The sequence below is a fragment of the Chiloscyllium plagiosum genome, unplaced genomic scaffold (assembly GCF_037043375.1).
Source record: "Chiloscyllium plagiosum isolate Xiang-an unplaced genomic scaffold, Cpla_swu_hap1 HiC_scaffold_9, whole genome shotgun sequence".
In the NCBI taxonomy this organism is placed as follows: Eukaryota; Metazoa; Chordata; class Chondrichthyes; order Orectolobiformes; family Hemiscylliidae; genus Chiloscyllium; species Chiloscyllium plagiosum.
This window is the reverse complement of record NW_028270147.1, coordinates 98,238,351-98,265,535: the sequence shown is the minus strand read 5'-3', so window position 1 is coordinate 98,265,535 and position 27,185 is coordinate 98,238,351. Positions and strand designations below refer to the sequence as shown.

The following is a 27,185-nucleotide window of genomic DNA, read 5'->3' as shown; positions in this document are numbered from 1 at the left end:
TCCTTCCTGAGGTGTGGGGCACAAAATTGGACACAGCATTCTAAATGGGGCCTAACTAGAGCTTTATCAAGTCTCAGAAGCACATCAATGCTTTTATATTCCAACCCTCTTGAGATAAATGACAACATTACATTTGCTTTCTTAACCACGGACTCAATCTATAAGTCAACCTTGAGAGAATCCTGGACTAGCACTCCCAGATCCCTTTGTACTTTGGCTTAAGGAATTTTCTCACAGTTTAGAAAATAGCCCATGCCTGTATTCTTTTTTTCAAAGTGCAAGGCCTTGCATTTGCTCACGTTGAATTTCATCAGCCATTTCCTGGACCACCTTCCAAAACTGTCTAAATCTTTCTGCAGCCTCCCCACAGCCTCAGAACATCCTGCCTGTCCACCTAACTACTTATCATCAATGAACTTTACCAGAAAGCCCCCAGCTCCCTTCATCCAGATCATTATTATATAAAGTGAACAGTTGCGGCCCCAACACTGAATCCTGCGGGACACCACTTGTCACCAGCTGCCATCCCGAAAAAGAACCTTTTATCCCAACTCTCTGCCTTCTTTCAGACTGCCAATCCTCAATCCATGCCAGTAGCTCACCTCAAACACCATGGCCCTCACCTTAGTCAGCAGCCTCCCATGATGCACCTTACAAAGGCCTTTTGGAAGTCGAGATGGATAACATCCACTGGGTTTCCCTGGTCTAACCTACTTGTTACGGCTTCAAAGAATTCGAACAGGTTTGTCAGGTACGATCTCCCCTTACTAAATCAATGCAGACTCATTCTAATCTGACCCTGCACTTCCAAGGATTTAGAAACATCATCCTTAACAACATATTCGAGAATTTTATCGACAACCGAGGTTAGGCTCATCGGCCTATAAGTTTCCATCGTTTGGATTGATCCTTCTTGGACAAGGGGGTTACAACAGCAATTTTCCAATCATCTGGGACTTTCCCTGACTCTATTGATTTTTGAAAGATCACAACCAACACCTTATAGAACATAGAAGAATACAGCGCAGTACAGGCCCTTTGGCCCTCGATGTTGCGCCGATCCAAGCCCACCTAACCTACACTAGCCCACTATCCTCCATATGCCTATCCAATGCCCGCTTAAATGCCCATAAAGAGGGAGAGTCCACCACTGCTACTGGCAGGGCATTCCATGAACTCACGACTCGCTGAGTAAAGAACCTACCCCTAACATCTGTCCTATACCTATCACCCCTTAATTTAAAGCTATGCCCCCTCGTAATAGCTGACTCCATATGTGGAAAAAGGTTCTCACGGTCAACCCCTAATCATCTTGTACACCTCTATCAAGTCACCCCTAAACCTTCTTTTCTCCAATGAAAACAACCCCAAGTGCCTCAGCCTTTCCTCATACGATCTTCCTACCATACCAGGCAACATCCTGGTAAACCTCCTCTGCACCCATTCCAGTGCCTCCACATCCTTCCTTTGGTATGGCGACCAAAACTGCACACAATACTCCAGATGCGGCCGCACCAGAGTCTTATACAACTGCAACATGACCTCAGGACTCCGGAACTCAATTCCTCTACTAATAAAAGCCAGTACGCCATATGCCTTCTTCACAGCACTATTTACCTGGGTGGCAACTTTCAAAGATCTGTGTACATGGACACCAAGATTCCTCTGCTCATCCACACTACCAAGTATCCGACCATTAGCCCAGTACCCCCTCTTTTTGTTACTCTTACCAAAGTGAATAAAATGTTTAATACATGTAAAACTTCAGTATGGATACACTCACATTCCAGGCAATTCTCTCAATAAAATCCTAGGCAAGCCTATGACAACTTTGTCAAAGAATTAATAAATGGAAATTTAACAAATCTTCGCACAAACTTTGAACAAAGCCATTATGGAATCAGACAATCTTTAAAAAGAGGTTTCTAAATCCTAAAAAAAAAGATAATAATGACAACAAAATGTTAATATTTTCTCAGATAAGATGTCAATTGCTATATAGTCCAATGAGAGTCAACATTAGGATACAGGTCATTTGGTCAATGCTCTATAAATCTTACTTGGGGTTTTTCTAATTAAGAAAAAGATTTATAACTTGAGGACTGAATTTGTCAAAGATCAGCATTTTAAAATAAAAGCAGAAACAGATATCACATTTCAAATACTGGACATCAGATGAGTTATGGCTGAAAAAGGCAATTAAATTCTATCGATTTCGCATAACAATGTTTGCATTTTAACTTGAATCACGTGCAGCAGTTTGAATGACATTTATTGTCAGATTTATAAACTTTTCACAATTTTAGATCAAAACTCAATTCAACAAAATCCTAAGGATTCAGCATGTTTCAAACATTTGTATCGTAGCCACAGACAATGACTTTTCAAAAATAAACATCTTTCATTCCGATGTATCATTTTGTAGGTGATGCAATATCATTTTAATTTGGATTGTAAATGGGGTGGTTTCATTGTAATTATTTGTTTTTATTGCATCCAACTTCTTAATATATTCGGCAGGCAATCCATTCTGTTTTGCACCTGTACAAATTATCTTTTTGTAAAGTGGAGATGGCAGGGTAGAATTAAAATTCTCTATTTCCTTAGCCACTTCCCTCAGAACTCTAGGATGTGGCCCATCGGGCCAGGATATTTATCAATTTTTTTACCTTTTAGCTTTTCTAGCACTTTCTCTTTTGTAATGGCAACCATACTCAACTCTGCTCCCTGATTTTCCTTAATTGTTGGGATATTACTCATGTCTTCCACTGTGAAGACTGACACAAAGTACTTATTAAGTTCTTCAGCTATTGACTCCCATCTCTAGCCTTCCTGCATCAATTTGGAACAGCTCAATTTCTACTTTTGCCACTCATCTGTTTCTTATGTATTGAAAGCAACTTTCACTAACATTTCTAATATTACTGGTGAGCTTACCTTCATATTTGATCCTCTCCTTCCTTATTTCTCTCTTTGTTATCCTCTGTTTGTTTTTGTAGTCTTCCCAATCTTCTGATATCCCAGGCTTCCCGGCCACTTCATAGGCTCTCTCTTTTTCTTTGATACATTTCCTGACTTCCTTTGTCAGCCATGGCTCTCTAAATCCACCTCCCCCCATCCGGAAACACCCAGAAACTCCTGCCATTGTTGCTCTCCTGTCTTGCCCACTAGGCTCTGCTTCCAGTTGATTTTCGTCAGTTCCTCTCTCATGCCCCTGTAATTACCTTTATTTAACTGTAACACCATTATATCCGATTTTGCCTTCTCTCTTTCAAACTGCAGCCTGAACTCTACCATATTATGATTGCTGCCTCCTACGTGTTCCCTGACTTTAAGATCTTTTATGAAGTCTAGCTCATTACATAAAACTAAGTCCAGAATAGCCTGCTTCCTCGAGGGCTCCATCATAAGCTGTTCCAAAAAGACATCCTGTAAGCATTCCATGAATACCCTTTGTTTGGATCCACCGGCAACATTATTCAACTAGGTCATTTGCATATTCAAGTACCCCATGGTCACCTTGACCTTGCCATTCTGACATGCCCTATCTATTTCCTGGTACATCTTGTGCCCTTGGTCCTGACCACTGCTGTGAGGTCTGTATGTAACTCCCATTCTGGTTTTTTTGCCTTTGTGGTTCTTCGACTCCACATCATCTGATCCTGTGTCATTCAGTGCCATGGATTTAATTTCATTCTGAACTAATAAGGCAACCCTGCACCCTCTGCCCACCTCCCTCTCTTTTCGATAAGTTGTAAATCCTTGGATGTTTAACTGCCAGTCCTAAACCCCCTGCAACCATGTCTCTGTGATGCCGACCACATCATCATCATTCATGATGATTTGTGCTATTAATTCATCTACTTTGTTACAAATACTATGAGCATTCAGGTAAAGTGCCTTAATGCTAATTTTCTTATCCTCATGATTTCCAACATCTCTAGTAATATGCCCAAAGTTATCCTTCGTTTTTGCTTCATTCCTGGTCTGCCTTGAACTGAAACCCTGCACACATGCTAACCTGTTGCTTATCGTTCTACTTGGCTCCATACTCCGTTGCTTTCCCTTTCCCTTCCCCCAGACTCATAAGTTTAAAGTCCGAGTGACCACCCTATTTATCCTTTTCACCAGAACACTGGTTCCAGATCGGTTCAGGTGGAGACTGTCTCATCGGTACAGATCGCCCCTGTTCCAAAACTGATGCCAATGTCCCATGAAATGGAATCCCTCGTTCCCACACCAATCTCCTAGCCACGTGTTTACTTCCCTAACTTGCTTATCCCTATGACAATTAGCATGTGGCTCGGGCAGTAATCCAGAGATTATGACCCTCGAGGACCTGTTCTTCAATTTCCTTCCTGGTGCTTGATACTCCCCACACAGGCCCACCTGCCTAGCCTTGTCTATGCTGTTAGTGCCAACATGGATCACAACAACTGGATCTTCTCCCTCATGCTCCAATATCCTTTCAAGCCGGTTGGAGATGTCCAGCATCCTGCCACCGGTCCAGCTACACACCAGGTGGGACTCCCAATCCGGCTCGTAAAGGATACTATCTGTCCCCCTAATTATAGAATCCCCTGGAACAACTATTTGTCTTTTTGCTCCCGCTCTTTGATGGCCTTCTGAACCATGGTGTCATGGTCAGCTGGCTCATCCTGTCCACAGCCCTTTTCCTCATCCATACAGGGAGCAAAAATCACACATCTGTTGGACAAAGTCAAGGGCTGAGGCTCTTCCATTCCTGAACTCAGAATCCCCCTCACTTACAGTCACACCCTGTTGCTCCTGATCACTAACTGAATTTGAATTACTTAATCTACCGGGTGTGACTGCCTCCTGAACCACTGCGTCCAGGTAACTCTCCCCCTCCCGGATGTGCCGCAGTGTTTGAAGCTCAGATTCCAGATCATCAATTCTGATCCAGAGTTCTTTGAGCAACCAACACTTGCTGCAGATGTGGTCACTGCCCTTCACAATGGGATCAGCCAGCTCCTACAACATACAGCTACAGCACATCACCTGTCGAGCCAACTCTACTTATTTAATTAATTTATACAAAATTATAAGTTAAATATTATTCAACTAACCAACTAATAATGAACTTTTAATCAATCACACGATACACAAAAACTATCAATTGCCTTACCTTAGCAACACATGAGAGTCCTTTTCTTTGGTGAGAGGAGAGGGCGGGGGGGAGACACGACACGTGTAGTACATCAGGATTCAGCTGCTGCCCAAATATATACCCAACAGTCCTCTGTGCCTCGCTGTGGCCTGTCGCTCCGCTGCTCCTTCAAAAGCCTCACTTATCAAGCAGTCTCACGTTCGTTCCTGCTCAGTGTTCGCTCCGCCAAGCTAAGTTTTTATATTTTAAAGTTATCATCCCATCGGGTCTCTGGTCCTCATTGTCGCTCCTCCCACTCCAACTGCCACCCATAAAATGAAGAACACTGATCCCCCGAGGTAAGTTTGTATATTTTAAAGTTAACTTCCTGTCAGGCCTCTGGTCCTCGCTGAAGGTGCTGGAGCTGCATGGAGGGAAAAATGTTTTCACTTGTGAGGCTGACCTAAACAGGAAGTTCACATTAACGAATCGAATCGAATCAGAAATTCAAAACAAGATATTCTTCCCTGAGAAGAGTGACAACATGGAACTTGCTTATGCCAGGAATGCTTCAGTTGAATGGCACGAATATGTTTAAGGGGAAATTAGATAAGTACCTCAGGGAGAAATATACAGAAGGATGCACTGATGGGATGAGACAAAGTGGGAGTAGAGTCGCATGGAGACTAAATAACCGCAATAGCCTGTTGGGCCAAAAGGCACGTTTCCCTGCTGTAAATCTTCTGGAAAAGTTCTGGTCTCCTTCACTCAAGAACCATTTAATCACCAACTAATTTGGACAAAAGGGGTCCCACTGGAGTATGAAAGAGAAATACAAGAGACATCCCTTCATAAGGTTACATAATTAACATCCATTAGTGAAAGTACCTCTGCAGAGAGCACGGGTTAATCTTCAGCTTCTCAGTATCAGTGGAGTACAGAGTTTGAATTTGATGTTTGGTTGAGCTTGAGCTGCCAACATCAAGATCTTTACTGGGTTCAGCTTGGGTCTTCGTCATAAACTCATCATAGGACTGAAAGAAACATGGAGAGAAAGTGAAATCAAACATTGGGATTTAAAGAAGTACACATGACACTACTTTGCCAACTGCACTGAAATAAATGTACTTCTGAATTTTTAAATAAGTTTTCTGGCAACTAAGGAATAGCAGGGACTTGATTTTCAGCAAACTACTCCAGTGAGGACTCAAGTTTTCAATTCAATCAGAAAGTTGAAGCATTTTCTGGATGTATGCAGGAGAGCCAGACAGGTAAGCCAAAAACAGATAAAGCATTTGCCATTTGAAATAATAGAAAATTCAGATGTAGGATGCAGTGTTCATAGTTGTGATGTAATGGTACAATATAATACTGAACAGTTGCTAAACTGAAGCACTTACCAAAATATTGTCCACCCGATCACGTTTTCTCCTGCCAAATGTCTTCATCTTCTTCCAGCCTGTCTTCTGATACTGCTCCTGGTTGAAACCAAACAACTTCATAACTTCATTAGAAATGAAGATCTGGGGATAGAAGCACAGGAGAAATGGCAACTAATGCACACACCCTAAATACACAGACAAACAACCTCCAATCCATTATCCTTCCCGTAAACTGCTCAATGAAGACTTTGATGCTTGGGCCTTCTGATTCTTCTCCCATTCTGAATGATGTAAAATTGGATGAAACTCAAAGCATGTTCCATTAAACAAAAATCACTAAATGCTTTAAAACGTAATTATAATTGAAGTGAATAACATCAGTGAGATCCAAAAGCATATACAAAACAACTTTAAGGTAGCATGCAATACTCCCAGATTATGAGAAGGTTTGACATTTTCCCTTGCCTAAGACCGAGACTGAGAAATGAGTAATTATTCACTTATCAATTCACTGCATGACGTGGTTCAGCACTTTGCCAACAAGTGCTGGCCTCTGCTCTGTCAAATTCCAAAAATATTCTGCCTTTAATAGACTGTAGCTGAAAATGTGTTGCTGGAAAAGCGCAGCAGGTCAGGCAGCATCCAAAGAACAGGAGAATCGAAGTTTCGGGCACAAGCCCTTCGTCAGGAAACGTCGATTCTCCTGTTCCTTGGATGCTGCCTGACCTGCTGCGCTTTTCCAGCAACACATTTTCAGCTCTGATCTCCAGCATCTGCAGTCCTCACTTTCTCCTTTAATAGACTGTAGGCAGACAACTGAAGATCAGCGCTGTGGGAGGTCTCACAATAAATATTGGGGCTGACGTGGATTCCTTCAGTGATCCCAGCATTTCAGGAAGGTCAAATCGCTCTCAGTTTAACAGATGAGTTCATCAAAGCTATATGATCTAACCACTGACCACTGCCTCACATAGCTCCAGGCAGGAAGATTTTAATAGGTTTCTCGGCTAACAAAGGCAAGTAACATGCCCAGAAATGTTGGTGTGGGAAATAGTACAGTTCAGACTGAAGACACATTACAGTTGAGTTATAAAGACAAAGCAAAGGAAATGAACAGTCCCAAATTTACTCTGTGAATGAAAAGCTGATTTACACATGCCCATTCTCAGTCCCTGGCAAAGTGCAACACTTCACAAACTGTGCTCAAAGGGAAGTCAGGCTAGACAATGAGCGGCTTGATGTTGACTTTAGATCGTGGTAAAAAGTTCACATTGCAGTGTTTCAAGTCTGAGTTACTGGAAGGAGTCATCCAGTGTACACTTCAATGTCAGTGCCACAGTAAAATAGAAGTTGCATTGTTGCAATAGTAAAGAACTTGGTCTTCGTGCTGGACAATACTTTGTAACCAATGCTCAAGTCATCCACCTTAACCTCAAATTGCCAAAAAACTTGCAATATATATAACTTTTCACACTTGCACCATGTTGTTCCCAACCTTTGAAATATAGCCACTAATTATAATATAGTCAAAAGCTGCAACAAACTTTCACACAGCAAGTTCCCACAAATCAGAGAAATGGTTCAGTAAACGTTGAGCCAGGCTGACTCATGTAGTAGATTGACCAGGACCATGAGGGAGAACTCCACTCCTCTTCAATGTCACACCAAAACTCTTTTAAAAAACTCACCCAAGGGGGGAAATGGGGCCTCACTTTGAAAACAATACTTCAGTACTGCACCAGGACTGTCATCCAGGATTTCACTTCAGCGTTAATCCCCTCTGCTGACTGAGGAAGAGTGCCACTGAGCCATGGCTAACACTCAGAGCTATTACATTGTGTCTCCAGTTGGGAGTAAAATGAGGTTCCTCGAGGATCACTGGGGAGATCAGAGTAAAATGGGGCTCCTCAGTTCCTGACCTTACTTCCATCATAAGGTCAGAAGTGCGGATGGTTGCACAATTTTCAATACCATTCATAGACTGTTTCAGTATCTGAGGAGTTATGTTCAAAGGCAACAAGATCTAGACGATATGCAGATTTGGACTGGTAAGAGGCAAGTAATTTTCGCATCAAAACTGCAAATTAATGACCATCTCCAGTAGGAGGCCTGTGACCAGTGGTGGCCCATAAGGATCGGTGCTGGGTTCACTGCTTTTCGCCATTTACATAAATGATTTGGATGTGAACATGGAACATAGTATGGTTAGTAAGTTTGCAAATGACACCAAAATTAGAGGTGCAGTGGACAGTGATGAAGGTTCAGAATACAACAGGATCTCGAACAGATGGGCTGAGGAGTGGCAGATGAAGTTTAATTCAGATAAATGTGAGGTGCTACATTTTGGAAAGGCAAATCAGGTCAGGACTTATACACTTGATGGGAAAGCACTGAGGAGTGTTGCTGAGCAAAGAGACCTTGGAGTGCAGGTTCATAGTTCCTTGAAAGTGGAGTGACAAGTAAGCAGGATTGTGAAGGTGGTGTTTGGTATGTTTGACTTTATTGGTCAGAGCATTGAGTATAGGAGTTGGGAGGTTATGTTGGGGGTGAATCGGACACTGATTAGGCCTCTTTTAGAATACTCTGTGCAATTCTGGACCCCTGCTCTTGGAAAGATGTTGTGAATCTTGAAAGGGTTATGCAAAGATTTACAAGGGTGTTGCCAGGGTGGGGGGTTTCTGGTATAGGAAGAAGATGAATTGGTTGGGGTTACTTTCCCTGGAGCATCAGAGGCTGAGAGGCAATTGTGAAAAGATTTATAAAATGTGGTATGGATAGGGTAAATAGACAAGTCTTTTCCCTGGTGAAGGCAAATCCAAAACTAGAGGGCAGAGGTGAGAGGGGAAACCTTTAAAAGGTACGGAACAGGTAACTGATTCATGCAGAGGGCGGTGTGTACATGGAATGAGCTGCCAGCGGAAGTGGAGGCGGCTGGCATAATGACGATATTTAAAAGGCTCTGGCTGCGTATATGAATAGGAAGGGTTTAAGAGGGAAATGGACCAAATGCTGGCAAATGGGACTAGATTTTATCTCGGATAACTGGTCTGTATGGACAAGTAGAACCGAAGGGTCTGTTTCTGAGCTGTTCATCTCTACAACTCTAAGAGACAATTTAACCAATGGCCCTTGACATTCAATGGTGTTACCATTACTGAATCTTCCATAATGAACATCATCGGGGTTACCATGGACCAGAAACTCATCTGGACCCATTATATAAACACTGGGGGCTACAAGGGCAGGTCAGAGATTGGAATACTGTGGTGTATAACTCACCTCCTGATTCCCCATAGCAAATCCACCGAGTACAAGTCAGGGGTCTGATGGAATCTGCCCAACTTGCCTGGAGGAGTGCAGCTCCAGTAACACACAAAAAGCTCACTACATCCAAGACAAAGCAGCCCACTTGATTGGTACCACATCCACAAGCAGCCATGCCCTCCACCACCCTCCACTCAGTAGCAGCAGTGTGTACAATCTACAAGACGCATTGCTGAAATTCAGAGATCTTCAGCCAGATCCTCCCAAATCTGTGACCATTTAGATCAAGAAGGACAAGAGCAGCAGACTGCCACCTGCAAGTTCCCCTCCAAGCCACCCATCATTCTGACTTCGAAAAATATCATTGTTTCTTCAGGATTGCTGTGTCAAATTCTGGGAATTCCCTCCCGAAGGGCATTATGGGTCTACCTACAGCGCATGGACTGCAGTGGTTACAAAAGGTAGCTCACCAGTTTCTCAAAAGCAACTAGGATCGGTGAATAAATGCTGGCCAGCCGGCGATGCCCAGACCCTGTGAGTCATTTAAAAAAATGTTCATTGAGGAGTTTAGAGTTAAAATGGGGTTCCTTGGTACTCAATGGGCATAGAGGAATTTTTTTTATTCATTCATGAAATGTGGGCGTCACTGGCTGGCCAGCACTTATTGCCCCTTCCTACTTGTCCTTGACAAGATGGTGCTGAGGTACACCCACAATCTCATTCGGGAGGGACTTCCAAGATGCAGTGACAGATTTCCAAGTCAGGATAATGGCCACTGTTTACAAGATGAGTCACTCACTTACTTAATCTACATATTTTAACTCCAACCAGGATCACGTTTGCAACATTATTACTGACAAGTAGGAAAAAAGGATTGCGTGGAGTTATTACCTTTACTTCATTTAAATTCTGAGGGTTCCTCACTCGTTTGAAGAATGAAGAGCTAATTCGGCTTGGCTTCATCCACAGGGCTGGGCTGGCACGGAGATCGTCAGAAAAGATGTCAACAAAAATTTCTCTTGTAACATTAAGGACAAGCTGGAAGAAGTAAAAGACTAACAGAGAAAAGATTATATTAGATGCGTTCTCTCCACTCAACAAAAAGCTTATGAGATCATTACAGTGAAAACAAAAGGGAATCCTGTTCAAAATATATAAAATAACAACTGTTTGCTCCACGATTTGAACCAAGGCTACATTTCGAAGTTCATTGCTTGCAGGAGACAAGGCAAAAGAGAGATTCGAGAAGGGGTTTAAAAGGATTGCAGAACTACCAAGGGTAGGTGCAGATGTATTAGACAAGATTTCCTGCACAATACTGAGGAAGGCACCACAACATAAAAGGAGACAAATCTTTGAAACAAAATGAATGACATCTGTGGGACATGCTGTAAATAGAAAGCAAGCTATCATGGCTCCAATTATTCAGGTGAATAATAATCAAATATTGTATTATCAACCAATGGAAACAGCAATAGAAAGTCAGAAACGATGGAGAAGAGTTTGAAAAAAATACTGAGTGGCTGGAAGGGACACCATATATTATGTAAATAGAAACAGAATCTGTAGATTCTCAGACTGGGCAAAGTTATGACAGATGGGATTTAACGCATAACAGTTTGATGATGATGAGGATGATAAATTAATAATGGGAGAGTACAAACAGTGGAGGAGAAAGGGGCTTTGGATTTTTGGGGAAGGGGCAAAATGGTAAATTGAATTCAATGCAGTCATCAGGATTGAGATAATGTTTTTAACATGCTCTGTTATACATATCATCAATCAGAGCTGCTGTGGAGCACTCTTCACCCATACCTTTCTTGCTTAACTAAGAAAAAATAATTTTGTTTTCAAATGCAAAATCTGGGTCTCACCTCACAATAAGCTCTTCTGCTCACACTCTCGTCATTCTTCCATTTATAATTCCCAAAGTCTGGGGGTATTTGCAAATCCCCCAGATCATGGCCAAGTTCCTGCCATTTGCACAGCTCCTCAGCTGCTGCATGAACCAATGTCTCAATCTCTACAGCATCTTGAGCGAAATCAAAGTTATTTTCCCCTTGGATGTTTCGGGGCACATCTTTTAGGGACTGGGGCTCCTGCACTGGGCTGCCCTGTTGCAAAGTACACAAACTGTTGGTCAATCTAGATACTGAAGGTCAGGAACAAAAATGATGGAATTCATTTCAAAACATTAATGAACAATACATGGTTATAATAAACTGTGAAATCGAAGCATGAAAATGGGAGACAAACAAACGAGAATCATCTTTTTATATCTCAGAGTACGTCTGAAGTGTCAGACACAGGCTGGAATTCATTTCCCATTTATTCTCAGCCATGTAATGAAAGTCAAGGTTTCCACATGGAGTGAGACCCAGAACATTAAACAGTATATTTTATTAGACTGAGTACTCAAACTCAATACAAAATTTACTTGATGGAGTCAGAACAAATGCTTTATACTCCTTTTTAAGTTTTAAAAGTTTTTGGCCTTAATCAAGGTGGTGAAAATAATCATCTTTACACAATTTCAAAGTATCACAAGTTGTTTTCCTGAGCTTGAAATATAAACTTAGTATGAAAAGAACACGTCACACTTATTCTATAGGTGGAATCAATATTCCATTCGGCTCACAAAGGGAGATATCATGGACTATCATGGAGTGTGGAGGATGAGAAGAATACAGTTATTGAACTGAAAAGAATACTTTTGGACAGTTCAGGATCAGATACATTGTGATGAAAACAGTGAATATTCTTCAAACTATGCAATCTAAAACATATGGCTTGTTACAAGTAACCATAGAGAAAGTAATGGCCATTTTAGGAAACTGATATGGACTGTTCAAATCTTTCCTGGTTGACAGGAAAAGTATGGAGAATCTCTTTATCTTCTAACTGTTGTGTACTTCGGGGAATGAATGATTTCAAACTGAACGTTCTGAGCTTCAGCTTTCCAAAATCAGATCACTTTCAGTTGACTGCTGCACCCCTTTTTATTCCTGCACTTTACAGGGAAACACAAATATTGACAAATCAGAAGAGCACGTGTCAGTTTAGTCAGGATGTTGCTGTGTCAAATCAAACTGACCCAAGCACCTATTTCAGTGATTTCCGATATTGAATGCTCAGAAAGGAATGGACAGAATGAGAACTTGTCAAGCACTTTTATGAAAGAGCTGCTTGTCCAATCAATGTTAATATGTGCAAACCATAAACCCTTCTGTTCTTCTAATCAGATGATCATTCAGTCTCAGGACTTTGCTTCAGAACACTACGCTGGAAAAATTGCGTGCGAACTGAAAAAGCCAGAGACGATTCAAAACTTAGTTTAAAAGATCCTCTTTAAAAACACTGCCTCCCTTTTAGGGAAGGACAGAAAAGTGCGGAGGAAAAGGTTTGAATTTCAATAGCAATCCTTCAGTTCTAAACTCCATAAGACCATAAGACATAGGAGTGGAAGTAAGGCCATTCAGCCCATCGAGTCCACTCCGCCATTCAATCATGGCTGATGCGCATTTCAGCTCCACTTACCAGCGTTCTCCCCGTAGCCCTTAATTCCTCTCGACAACAAGAATCTATCAATCTCGGCCTTGAAGACATTTTGCGTCCCGGCTTCCACTGCACTCCGTGGCAATGAATTCCACAGGTCCACCACTCTCTGGCTGAAGAAATGTCTCCGCATTTCTGTTCTGAAATGACCCCCTCTAATTCTAAGGCTGTGTCCACGGGTCCTAGTCTCCTCGTTTAACTGAAACAATTTCCTAGCATCCACCTTTTCCAAGCCATGTATTATTTTGTATGTCTCTATTAAGTCTCCCCTTAATCTTCTAAACTCCAACGAATACAATCCCAGTATCCTCAGCCGTTCCTCATATGTTAGACCTGTCATTCCAGGGATCATCCGTGTGAATCTCCGCTGGACACGTTCCAGTGCCAGTATGTCCTTCCTCAGTAATTACACAGTGGAAATAGCCACTAAATCCTTGAGAAATAATCAGGCGTACTTACACTTATTTTGAGAATTGATGGGCAAGGTAGAAAACACTGAGACACGAGAAATTTTAAGAATATCCCCCACAGCTTGATTTTATCACCCACAAATATATTAACAATTTATCAAGATATTCCTCACAACAGTCTTTTGGGAAAGTGTCCTTGGGAAAGGGGAACACTCAGGGTAATTTCTGAAAATGTTGACATGCAAAATGTGCCCAAATAAAGTGGAATTGTATTTTGACATTTGTGACGGAAACAATCACAATCCGACATTTATGTTAAAATGTGGGAATTTAATATGCTCTGGGATTATTCATCAAACAATCACATCAATGCTTCAAGACAAATAACACATCTCCAATTCTTAAAATTAAAATCCATCCCAAAACTGGCTCAAAATTAATACTTACAGGTCGAGGACAAGGATCTTGAGATAGTACTTCCTCTTTATTATCAACACTGTCATCTCTTTCAGATGTCTCCAATTGGATGACAGTCTTCTGTTCCTCCTCAAGATCCTTGAAAGGTGATCTGGGTGAGGATTCAACATCCAATTTGAACTTTAATCCTTGATTAGTAAACTGGATCTTCTCAGTTCTTCTCTAATATCCCAAATTGCCAGCATTTAGCCCATATCCTTCTCAACCCTTCCTATTCATATATCCAACTCCAAGCCTTTTATAAGTTAAAAGTTGTAATTGTACCCCTCTCTACCACTCTGGCAGCTCATTCCATGTATGCAGCACGCTCAGCCTGAAAATGTTAACCCTCAGGCCCTTTTTAGATCTTCCCCTCTCACCTTAAACCTATGCCCTCTAGTTTTGGACTCCCAAAACCTGGGTAAAAGATCTCGGCTATTCACCCTATCCAAACTCCTCTACAAAAATCCTTCAGCCTCCAATCATCCTTGTAAATCCTTTCTGCACACTCTCAAGTTTAACATCCTTCCTGTAGAAAGGCGATCAGAACTGTGTGCAGTATTCTAGAAATGGCCTCACCAATGTCCTGTACAGCTGCAACGGAATGCCTCAAGCCCGACAGTCAATGTTCTGACCAATGAAGGCAAGCACGCCAAATGTCTCCTTCGCCACTCTTTCTACCTGCAACTCCACTTTCAAGGAACAATGCACCTGCATCCCGAGGTCTCTTTGCTCAGCAACACAGCCAGGGCCCGACCATTAACCGTATAAGCTAGTGACCGGATAGAGAACTTAAAAAATAAAATTTGATAGAGAACTTTAAAAATGAAGCAGCCCAAACTGCATGGAGGGAGAATGTCTTCACTTGTGAGGCTGACCTGGACAGGAAGTTAACATTAATGAATCGAATCAGAAATTCAAAACAAAACTTTCTTCCTTGGAAAGGGGACAACATGGAACAACATGACAACTAGTACCGGGAATGCTGAAGTTCAATAGCATGAATATGTTTCGGGGGAAATTGGATAAGTACCTCAGGGGGAAACATACAGAAGGACGCACTGATGGGATGAAACAAAGTGGGAGTAGACTTGCATGGAGACGAAATAACTGCACAAATCTGTTGTGCCAAAAGGCACATTTCTCTGATGTAAAGTCACTGCAAAATGTATTGGTCTCCTTAACAAAAGAACAATTTAATCACAACTAATTTGGACAAAAGGGGTTCCTCTAGGGTATAAAAGAGAAATACAAGAGGCATCCCTTCATAAGGTTACGCAATTAACATCCATTTCTGAAAGTACCTCTGCAGAGAGCACGGTTTAACCTTTGCCTTCTCAGTTTCAGTGGCGCACGAGTTTTATTTTGTGGTTTGGTGGAGTTTGAGCTGCCAACATCAAGATCTCCACTGAGTTCAGCTTGGGCCTTTGCAATAAACTCATCATAGAACTGAAAGAAACATGGAGAGAAGGTGAAATCAAACATTGGGATGATAAGAAGTACTCATGACACTACTTTGGTAACTGCATAAGACAAAATCTTTTTTGAATGAACAAATCTAATTTTCGCAATCTGTAAAACCAGTTAACCACAAAATTTAGAAAGATTAACAGGGAGACCAAAAAGCCCAGTTGGTTGAATGTGATCAAAACAAGTTTGTTTATTCCTCTCAAGCCACTGAACACACCATTCAACATTACATCAACCTATTTATGCAGCACTTAACAAGTAATAGGCCTCAAAGCTGTTTTAATAAAGAATACTGGGACATTGCTCAGGAAGAAGTATAAGGACAGAATACCCAAGACACCATTGGAAAAAGGAAGCTCTTGAAAGTCGGATGAGATGAAGATATGAAGAGGAATTTGGGATAAAAGGTTTGAATGAATGCTTGGAAGAATATAAAAACTCTTATTAATGGCAGAGAAAAAAATCAAACAGAAAAAGCAACCTTGCTCAACCACTTTTCCTTAGATGGCAAGAATAAAAGTCAACAGCCCCCAACAATTTTTAGTTCAAGGAAATGGATGCTGATTTGGTTTTGAGAACGCAGTATGCAACATGTGAAATGCTCTGAACTCAACCTCTGCAAGGTCACATGTTCTAACCATCCCCAGCTGAAACCTGCAGGGCAGTGGAGGGTTCAATCTCACCTCTAGCTGTTTGATGAGGCTGGCCTCCTGTGCTTTCAACCGCTCCTGTTGACTTTCCTCCTGCTCTTTCTTCAGCTTGTCCACAATGGACTTGCGCTTCTTAAGTTCGTCCTTCAGTGCATGGATCCTGATTTCAATATCACTCTGGTCTGATGTAGTTTCTGTTGAAGATCCACCCAATGAATGTTAACAGGTCTCCTTACAATCAAATTCAACTTGGACACGAACATTAGCGGAAAAGAGATATATGCAAACCTGCATAACTCTTGGTGATACTTCTCACAACCTGTTCAACAACTTTAATCAAACCTGCTGTACCACTGACAAAGCCTCATGCAATGGACACATTGACCACTTGGGGGCCACAGTGTCACCAAACACATCAACTCCTCAGACCTACAGTATCACCGTACACACCGGCCGATCACACAGCAGAACTATCTGGGCAGTCAGTAACGGTGAGCATGGTTAGAACCATATTGAGGAAAAAGCCAAAATGGGAAGCTGGAGACTAAAAGCTTGCAAAAGATGTGCATTTGAAGGACAGGAGAGGAATGGGCTTTGGAAATGAATTCTGCAATTGGGCTACTATACATGGCCATGATTTACGTTAACTCTGGAAGGGATGCAACAGTCAGAGAAATTATGACCACAAGACATCGAAGGATGATGTTAGACTAAAAGTTACAAAGAGAGACAGGGATTCATCATGAAGGACTTTCTTAACTGTGAAAATTAGATTGGAGATGTTGAAAAATTGGGAGACAAAGTTCAATTAAGGCCAGTCTGATAATTTTCAGATAAGCACTCTTTCCAGACTTTTGGAAGTGCTCACATTCATCGAGTATTCAGAAATCTGACCAGAAGAGGATGGAATGGTCAAGTCTCTGGGTGAGAGTTGTGGATGATGAGGCAGGAGGCATGTAACTTTACAGAGACAGGTTTGTGATGAATAAATGCTGGGTTTACTCGACGCTGGAACATGCTGCTGAGATATAAAGGGTGTGGATCAGCTGAGGAGAGCAAATGAGAGGCTGGAGTGGCAAAGGGACACAGCTGGAGAGTCAGAAACAGGCAAACCTGTTGGAGTTGACTTCCCTTTGTTGTATACTTCAGTGGTGTGCAATTTTTTCTGAAAAGCTGGTGACATTCTTTCTCCAATTTAGACAGGTGCAACATGACTGAAGTTACAGACCAATGAAATCAAACTTGCACAGGCATTCAGCTCTTACTGTTCAACTTCAGAGATTCCAAAGGAAACTGACAGAACGAGATGTTAACAGACAATCTACCACACCGATGCTGACTTAACTCTGGGCTGTCGGCCTCAATTACAGTGACAATACAGTAATAAGCAAAACTAGAGGGAAAACCTCCTGTGACAGAACTCATGTCATCATCCCACCATGCAAGGTGGTGGAACTTGAATTCAATAAAATAAAAAGTCTGGAATTAAGATTCAAATGATAACTATAAATTCATTGTCGTTTGTCAGAAAAATCCCATCTGATTCATTAATGTTCTTTCGGGAAGAGAAGTGCCATCTTTACCTGGTCTGATCTCCATGTGACTCCAGACCCACAGCAATGTGGTTGACTCTTAACTGTTCTACGGACAATCATGGATGGGCAATAAATACTGGCCACCCAGCAATGCCCACATCCCACAAGTGAATTAAAACAAAATTCCCTTAATAAATCCTACAGCAAGGCCATTTCAGGTGTTATTTTCACTTTCACACAAGACAAAGGCTCAAGAATCACCATCCCTCGGTGTTGTGCTATACTCTCAGCCAAGCAACACTTTTAAACAAAAATTAATACACATCGTGTTTGAGTTTCGAAGCACATCAAATAATTTGAAGAACCTCTGTGAAGCTTGGTCATGTTTGAAATTTCCTACCTGACTGTGTCTCAGAAACAGTTTCATCAGACCAGCTGCCAGATGCTTGGTGGGATTTTAGAATAGGTCTGTCATGCACACGGATGCTGGAGCTGATTTTCTGGCCATCTTGCTTCGATGTACTCTCAGTCACTTTTGAGGAAGGAGACTGAAAAACCAGAGAAGAAAGCAAACATTAATTCCAGTCTGACATTATTTTCCAAGTTTATGAAAAAGGAAGGAGGTGGGATAAGCCAGGAGATTGATTGTCAGCCTCCCTCTGGGTGTCACGATGTCTCAGTGGTTAGCACTGCTACCTCTGAGCACTATGTATCTGGGGTCAAATTCCTCTCTTGAGCAACTGTTTGTGTGGAGTTTGCACATTTTCTCTGTGTCTGCATGGGTTTCCTCTAGTTCCAGTTTCCTTCCACAGTCCAAAGACGTGCAGTTAGGTGGATTAATGACACCAACACTAGGCCATCTAGAATTATGGGAAGATTGAACAATCTCTCTTCCTAAATTCTAGAATTCTACTTGCTCCATAATTAAAAGCACAGCTTTTAAGGTAAAGCCTTTATTGCCCTAGGAACTTGCTTTTACAAATCACCATCCTTCATAGCACCAGGCCTGCTCCCACTCAAATTACAATTGCTGCTGGTACGCTTAATCTAAAATTGAAAAAATACACTGCCACACACATACCCACCAACACAATTCTACCTGTCATCTTTAAACCATTCCTGCTTCTTATCAAACCTCCTCACAGCTTCCTTAACTTTTCCAAAACACTCATCATTCTTCTTATTTTACAATATTCTGATTTTCAACACCACATGCTCTTGGTACATAATCAAATTATTAAATGAACACCGAAAATAAAAGTGTCCCCGCAAGCAAACCCAGAAACCACGACTTTCTTGAACCACTCTGGAACTTCCCCAAATCCTTTTCTATATTTCCACCCTTCTATCTGTTTAAATCCCGTTTGCTACCCCTGCCTTAATTCCTTGCCAATTAATCTTATGCATGACACCCATCATATCTCCACATCTGAAAGGTGAGGTTTTTTAAGCATAGTCATCACTTTTGAAATCTGCTCTGATGCTTTATTTCACAGTTACCTGTTTTCTTCCTATTTTATCTTTAAAAACTTGCATTTATAACAAATCTTTCATATGATAAAACAAACCAAGTAGCTTCACAGAAATAGAATAAAACATGATACTGAGCCTCAAAGAGATCCAAGGACAGATGTGAAATCTGTCATACAGTTCGAGTGTCTTGAAGGAGGAAAGTGACATAGACAGAAGTAAAGTTCAGGGACAGAATTAAAGTGGTCACTGTCTTAGTAACTGAAGGCTTTTCCAGTAATGGAGCAATTAAAATTGAAATTCTTAAAGATTTAATTAAAGGAATACAAATAGCTTGCCTGCAATGTATAATCATGTAAATTAATTTAAATGGTGCAAAGACTGGTTCTGGTATTATCCTTCACCAACCGGCTTTCTGGAATAGAACAAGTAGTTATAATACAATCGTCAAGTCTGGAAGTAAGACAGACATTGATGAGGCTCCTGCAGTGGAAGAACGGAGGTGGGGCAAAGACAGATAATCAGAGATTTCATAAAGTGCCGAAGCAGGTCATTTGGCCTTTTAAGTCCACATCAACCCTCCGAGGACCAGCCCACCCAGAGCCCCCTCCCCTCCAGCTGGATTTCCCATTGCTAATCCACCGAGCCCGCACATATTTCACATGCCTTCACAAAATTCCTATTCTTTCCCACATTACATTTCTCATTCCCCCTCAGAATTCCCATTCTCTGCCACTCCTGTTTCCCATTCCCCTCAAAATTCCCTTTCCCCCAACACCTATATTTTCCATTCATTCTCAGAACTCCCATTCCCTCAGATCTCCCACCCCCTCTCCATACTGTTTCCCATTCTCTCCACTTCCTGTTTCCCTAGGACTGATTTTGAGCGAAGCCAATGATTTTCTATTCACTGCAGCCTTATATGATATTCTTTACTCATTAGAAATAGTTTTTGTAGAAAAAACAATGCAAAACATCTTTTTACCATTTTCCTGTGTGTTGCGACAAAATCCTGGGAATAAACATCATCTATGAAAATACGATGGTCAGGACTGGTGGTCATCCGAAGGGCTGCTGCTGGTGATTCCAGAGTCTGAGCAGGTGAACATCTAACCTCCTCAGGAATTGAACTGTCACTGTGGGGCTGGGAGCAAAGTGGCGCAGGACATTCTTCCTCACTGGCTGTGTCTAGAGAAAATACCAATACTTAGAACATTTATACTGCAATAGGTTAACAGTGCTTAAAGTAAGATGCACAATTCAGTATGTCTGTCTTACATGTCCGTCCTCCTTTCAATGTATTCTTTATTTCAGATGCATGTAACAATATCATAAGGAGAGTAGGTTAGAAACAGTTAACCAGAGAAAGTTAAGTTTGCACAGGTCACTGATGAAAAGCACCTTGAGCTAATTCAGATTCTATCAGACATAACTGCTCATTGTCAAAATACTCCGATACAACATTCTGCGCAGTACTGCAGTTACATTCTGCTGCTAAGGGTGAGGAATGAAATTAATTATCAATATTGCAAAGAAAATTAGATTTTTCCATGTAAACAAAGTGACCACATAGCCTTGTGTAAACAACGTCCAAGCTCTCTCACTGATTACAACTTTTGCTGCTTCTCAACTCTGCAAGTGATATGTAACCACCAGCAGTGAAAGGAATTAAAATCTGAAACTTCAGCCTCCCTGAGAGGGTGAGTGGGAAATTATACTGAGCTATTGTGTCAAGGTACCATTGAGAAAGATGATAATTCCAACATCTGACCTATGCTGATTAAATGGATCACGGCAGATGCTTAGGAAATGTGATTTCCTTGAATGAATGAGACAGGCAAAATAAAAGGCCAGGTTTACACCTTGCTTCTTCTGCATTAATCGAGACTGATGACATTTACACATCAATACATCACCTCACACGTGCCATGACAATCAGCGATACCAAAGTGCAATTGAAAGTAGTCAGAACCACAGTAAATGCATTACTGCCTGGAAGAGAAAACAAACAAACAAGAAACAGAGGCTAACATTACCTTTCGATTCGGGAATCTTCTCGCTTGCCTCTCCCTTTGCCATGTTTGGTTTGAGCTCCCTGTCCCAAGCAGCCAGAGCCTGTTTTTCCATTTGTTGGATCGCAGCTTCCTCAGCATCGAGCCGCCGCTTCCACTCAGCAGCTCCTCTGCATGCTGTCGCCGATGCATCAGTTTCTGCTCCCGTTTAGTGAGGAACCTGATGGACATGCAAGCAGGACTGGGGAGAGAGAAAGGAAGTGTCAGCTAGCTGCCGATATTCATTTCTAAAATCGGACATTAACCTGCAGCTCAAAATGTATAATTCTTACTTTTTAAATTCAACACTGTTTGGGTTATAGTTTCACAACACAAACAAAATTCAGGGCAAGGTCTCCTTGTACACCTCACACATCCGAAAACATTGCAGCACTACTGCATGTAAATAGGCTCAGAGCAGTTAATCAACACATTCAAAAGGATTTCCTCCAAGTTTGCTGACGCAATATTAGTCAAAACAGTCAACTTCAATCTGCAATGTTGATCTTCAAAAAAACTTCAATCTGTCATAAATTTCCCCACCCCACTGCAATTGGTAACCTGGCCCGGCCCAGGGATTGGTACTGGGAAATTAGTGAACTGTGATCTCAAAGGAAGCGAGCAAACAAAATTCTGATAGCCTGGTCCTCAAAGTTTAGTAAGAGGTTTGAGACAAGTCAGATGCTATACCTTCTTGCATTTAGCTCAATATCATTTCCTATTTACAGTACAGTGTTTTGCAAAGTATAAAGAATTATGTGCTTTTTTTGCCATGGTGGGGATTTTTATCCTAGTTTATCACAGTTGCTGCCTCTCGCTCCCCAACAGACACTGAGAGAAGCCCAGTGATGAGACGTAAAGACAGAGAAGTAGTGGTGACAGGAGATCAATGTTTACAAAAAAAGGAGCAAAACAAGAAAAACAAAACAGCTGAGTATCACCCCAAAATTGCTTTATCTTTAGATACTCAAGAAAACCTCACATTATTAAGGAGAAATTCCAAATATTCCATCAAACATTTCTAGCCAACTTCCCTACACCTCTACCTCAACACAACTTGAGGATTCATTAACTTCAAATGGCAACAGAGCTCATCAAAGCCAACCCCAGCTCCATTTCTCTTTCTGACTTCGATAGTGGGAGAATCTCAAGCACTGCCTTCCCAACAGTCCATCCAGAGCTTACAAACCCATCTGATGTTTGTTTAATGTTGTCATTATTGCTGCCTTTACTACCAACTCTGGCAGCTCATTCCATACATGTGTGAAAAAATTGCCCCCGAGGTAACTTTTAAATTTTTCCTTTCTTACTTAAGCTCTCTAGTTTTTGACTCCGCTATTGGAACAAATCATAGAATCCCTCAGTGTGGAAACAGGCCATTTAGCCCATTGAGTCCATAATGACCCTTCGAACAGCAACCCACCCAGACTTGCTCCCCTACGCTATCAGTGTAACTCTGCATTTCCCATGGCTAATTCACCTAGCCTGCATATCGCTAGGCACTATGGGCAATTTAGCATGGCCAATCCACCTGACATGCATATTTATGGACTGTGGAAGGAAACCCATGCAGACATTGGGAGAATGTGCAAACTCTACACCGTCGCCTGAAGGTAGAATCGAACCCGGGTTCCTGGCACTGTAAGGCAGCAGGGCTCGCCATGAGCCATGGTACTGCCCTCATAAGACCTGTTTACATCCTCTGTAGTATACGCAATTGCCTTCATAGGATAAAAAAGCTTAAACAATGATGTCAAGCTGATAATTCCACCAGGAAAAACAATTCCTGCAACATTGCATGTACCTCCAGTTTCCCAACACACTCCACTGAAAGGCAAAGCAAGCTTTGTACCAGTGAAAGTTTTCACATTGCAATCCCATTCTGAGACTGTTACACCAGGGCAATGGGTGTAAGTAAAGAAGATGAGGGTAAGAAAAAAGCTCCACTACTTGGAGACCAGTAGCAGTGAGGCCATATTGATGTTTTGCTGCCCCACTCGCAGGGTCAAACATGACAATACCTCAGGGGGGATAATTAGAAGCACCATATGCAGCAAACACACTGCCTTTGAAAAACACAGTTAAATGGACTGCTACTATTTATCTCTGTTCAGAGCCACTCTGTCTCTCTCTTTCTCACCCTCTCTGTCACATCACCAGCTGACAAATGAGTTGGTTGGCTTGCCAGCCTTTCACAGCAATATGCCTTATAAGGAGCCATAAGAGATATTACTTTTCATCCATATGACTGTGCATCTTCTTCAGTTTTTGCATGATGCTGCTGGTCTCACTGCCTGAAATCGAAACAGGGGAGGGACTCCACATCTCCGTATCTGTTTGTAGGGGACTGGAAGTGGGGCTCACTTTGGAAACATTCTCCACTTCTGGTTGTTCTGCATCCCGCTGGTCCTGTCGAGTTGGAACCTGAGAAGATACCAAGATGGACGCATGGAAAGTTAAGTTTGTTCCTAAAAGGAAACAGCTCTGGAATTAGTTGCAGTGAAACACAGATGAGATTCAAAGACTGGTTGCTGCAACTAAGCAACATCATTTCCTTTCAGGCAGGCAGAGCGTTTCATTAGTTTTGAATTAATTGAGCTTTAATTAATTGAAAATTTCAAAAGTGAGACTGATTTTTTTGATTGTTGGGAATGTTTATTCAGGGAAACTGATTAAGGGAGGGAGATGTAGATCAATTATAATAGAAGTAAGTGCAAACAGATGAGTGGCTCAACAACCTAGTCCCATTCCTATGCACATGATCAAGTGCAAAAATGTTTTGACACCTTTGTAGGATATGCTGATAACAGGTAGGAGCCAGATTGCAGGGAGTGAAAGAACAGAAGCACAGATACATTGGGCTGAAAGCTCCATTTCTTGTGCTGTCACTTCTACAGAATGCAGAATAAAACACGATATCGATGAATACAGAGGATGGTATTCTCGGCAGCAGCAGGTATTCCTGCATATACAGCTTTAGGTTGCAGAGATTTGGACTCTACATAAGGGAACATGTGAACATATTATCAACTTAATAAAAGTACCGAGGCTTAAGTTGATGTTTCTCAGTGGCAGACAAACCATTCTTACATCTTTTCTGTAAAATATTAAAAGTTTTATTTATATTGCAATGATAATATAGACCAGAAACCTGGCTGATAGCAAGCTTGGATTGAAAGTGATCACCCATCATTCATGCTGCTGAGTAAGTAATTCCTTACTTTAATAGTAACCTTGCATTGAACAGTTCAGGAGTTTGCAAATGGTGGGATACGAACCAACTTGCTCTCCCCAGCGGATTTGAGTTTCTCCTGAATTTTGATGGTGGTCTGGAGCATATGTTCAATCTCCTCCTGCTGTTTCAGAATCAGCTGCCTCGCCCTGTGAGCAGCCTTGTTGGCTTCTTGAAGATGCCTGATTTCAGTCTGTGATGAAATTGGATGCAATGTATTACCATGTTGGAGACCAACCAAACCCGTCTTTACATCGTCAATAAATTTATTTTGACGACAGAGTACAGACAAAAATGAAGTCAGGGCACACAACTCCATAACCCATTAAGTTCTAAGTTGCACAGTTTCCAGGTGGCACTGTGCAACTTTTACAACTTATAATGCTTGTTCTTGATGAAAACTTTGTGTTTTTCTTCGACAAAATGTTTTGTTAACACAAACTCAAACAGTCAAGTACTCCAGGTGGAAAATCATCATGAAAGAGTTACTCACATTCATTTTCGACAACTGATGCCTAACTTTGAGTGAGCATTTCTCATTTTATTTCAGGAGGTTGCTTCCTGGTCTGTGGTGAGTTAACCTGAGCTCTCAAACCTGAAAAACTGTCCTCAGCAGCCAAGTACTTTGCAGAAGAGAAAGATGATGAATAGCAGATTTCCGCTTTCGAGAACTGCACATTAGCTCTTGCTACTGGGCAAGTTGGAAAGTGTTTCTGGATTAGTGGTGCTGGAAGAGCACAGCAGTTCAGGCAGCATCCAAGGAGCTTCGAAATCGACGTTTCGGGCAAAAGCCCTTCATCAAGAATAAAGTTGGAAAGTGTGCCTCGGTTGAGTGAATACAGAATCTGGCAAATCTGTAGTGGGTCCAACAGCAAATAACGTAACATTCCAAGTCTGCGTGACACTGCCTGACACTGCGAGATTGGTAAAACCTCTGCCAACAAAAATCAGCAACTTGTTGAGACCATCACTATATTTTTCTCAGTTTTGGTTTGGAACTGTGAGCTGAAGTTAAGAATTGAACTTTGAAAAGCAACTTGTTTTAAAACAACCGAATAAGGCTCAGTCATTTATAATACCAGAGTTGATTTTACTCCCCTTCTTGAACAAGGGGACAACATTTGTTATCCTCCAGTCTTCTGGCACTATTCCTGTAGACAATGACAACATAAAGATCAAATCTCAAGGTTCTGCAATCTCCTGCCTCAATCCCGTCTAGTCTAATAGCCTGCATCGCAGTATTCTCCTCGACAACACTATCTTTTTCTGGTGTGAATACTAACAATATTCATTTAGTGCTTCCCCATCTCCTCGGACTCCATGCACAACATCCCACAACTATCCTTGATTGGCCCTGATCTTTCTCGTCATTCTTTTCTTCCTGATATACTTATAGAAAGCTGTATGGTTTTCCTTGATCCTATCTGCCAGTGATTTTTCATGTTTCCTCCTGGCTCTTCGTAGCTCTCTCTTTAGGTCTTTCCTCACTAACTTGTAACTCTCAAGCTCCCTAACTGAGCTTCACGTCTCAATATAAGCCTTTTCTTCCTCTTGACAAGAGATTCAACATCTTTAGTAAACCACAGCTCCCGACACATGTTGTAATGATGCTGGAATTTACAGACAAACTTGGATAAATCTGCCCAAGTAGATCACACAGTTTCACCACTGCTGAATTAGCAACTTAACCAGAAAGAGAATGATCAGGGTTTTAAGATTTTATTAAACAGCAAATTCCTCTTAATATTTTATAACTTTAATGCCCCTCCATGCTTGTCATACTCAATTTAGAGAAAATTTCTTTCAACAAAATATTGCTTATGCTCACAAAATTAATAAGGGTATTTTAAAAGAAAATCTGGAAATAAAAGGTTGGTGTCAGTAAAAGTGTCCACAAAGATGTTGAGCAGCCATAAAAACCCAACTAATTCATGGAGGGACTTTGAAGAAGGAAATCTTCTGCCCACAAATAGTATGGCATATGTGACTACAGTATTATGGCAGTATGGATGGCATGCACACCATACCTACCAAGCATTGACCATCTCTTGCAATCCTTTTGATATGAAGTGGTATTATCATCACTGCTTCCCTCACAATTAACACATTAGAGTTACCCTCGACCTGAAACTGAACCTGATCAGCTATACAATACTGTGTCAACAAAACCAGGTCAGAAGCTGAAAGTTCTTCACTAAGTAACTCACTTCCTGTCTCCCCAATACATGCCCTAGAAACATAACATCAAATAGAATGTAGCAACCTGCTTGATCAGCATCACATTCACCAATCTCGACATTCACGTCCTTCACCAATAAACAGTGAGAGCTATGTGCACTACATGATGCACTGCAGGAACTCACTCAATTCCTTCAACAGCATCTTCAAAGCCTCTGACCTCTACCACCTAAAAGGACACAGACAATAGATAACATGGTAACACCATTACTTGTAAGTTCCTCTCCATGCCACACAACATCCTGACTGAGCAATATACCATTCCTTCACTGCTATCGGATCAAAATCCCAGGTACTCCTTTCCTGTCAGCATTGTGGTTGTACCTGTAGCAGGTGAACTGCAGATGTTTGAGGAAATGGCT

General features: G+C 41.5%; 1 gene segment (V, D, J or C); it reads right to left on the bottom strand.

Moving 5' to 3' along the window:
* Positions 1–27,185, bottom strand: part of LOC148149204 (Ig kappa chain V region Mem5-like) — a 421,612-nt gene that overhangs the window by 117,889 nt on the left and 276,538 nt on the right.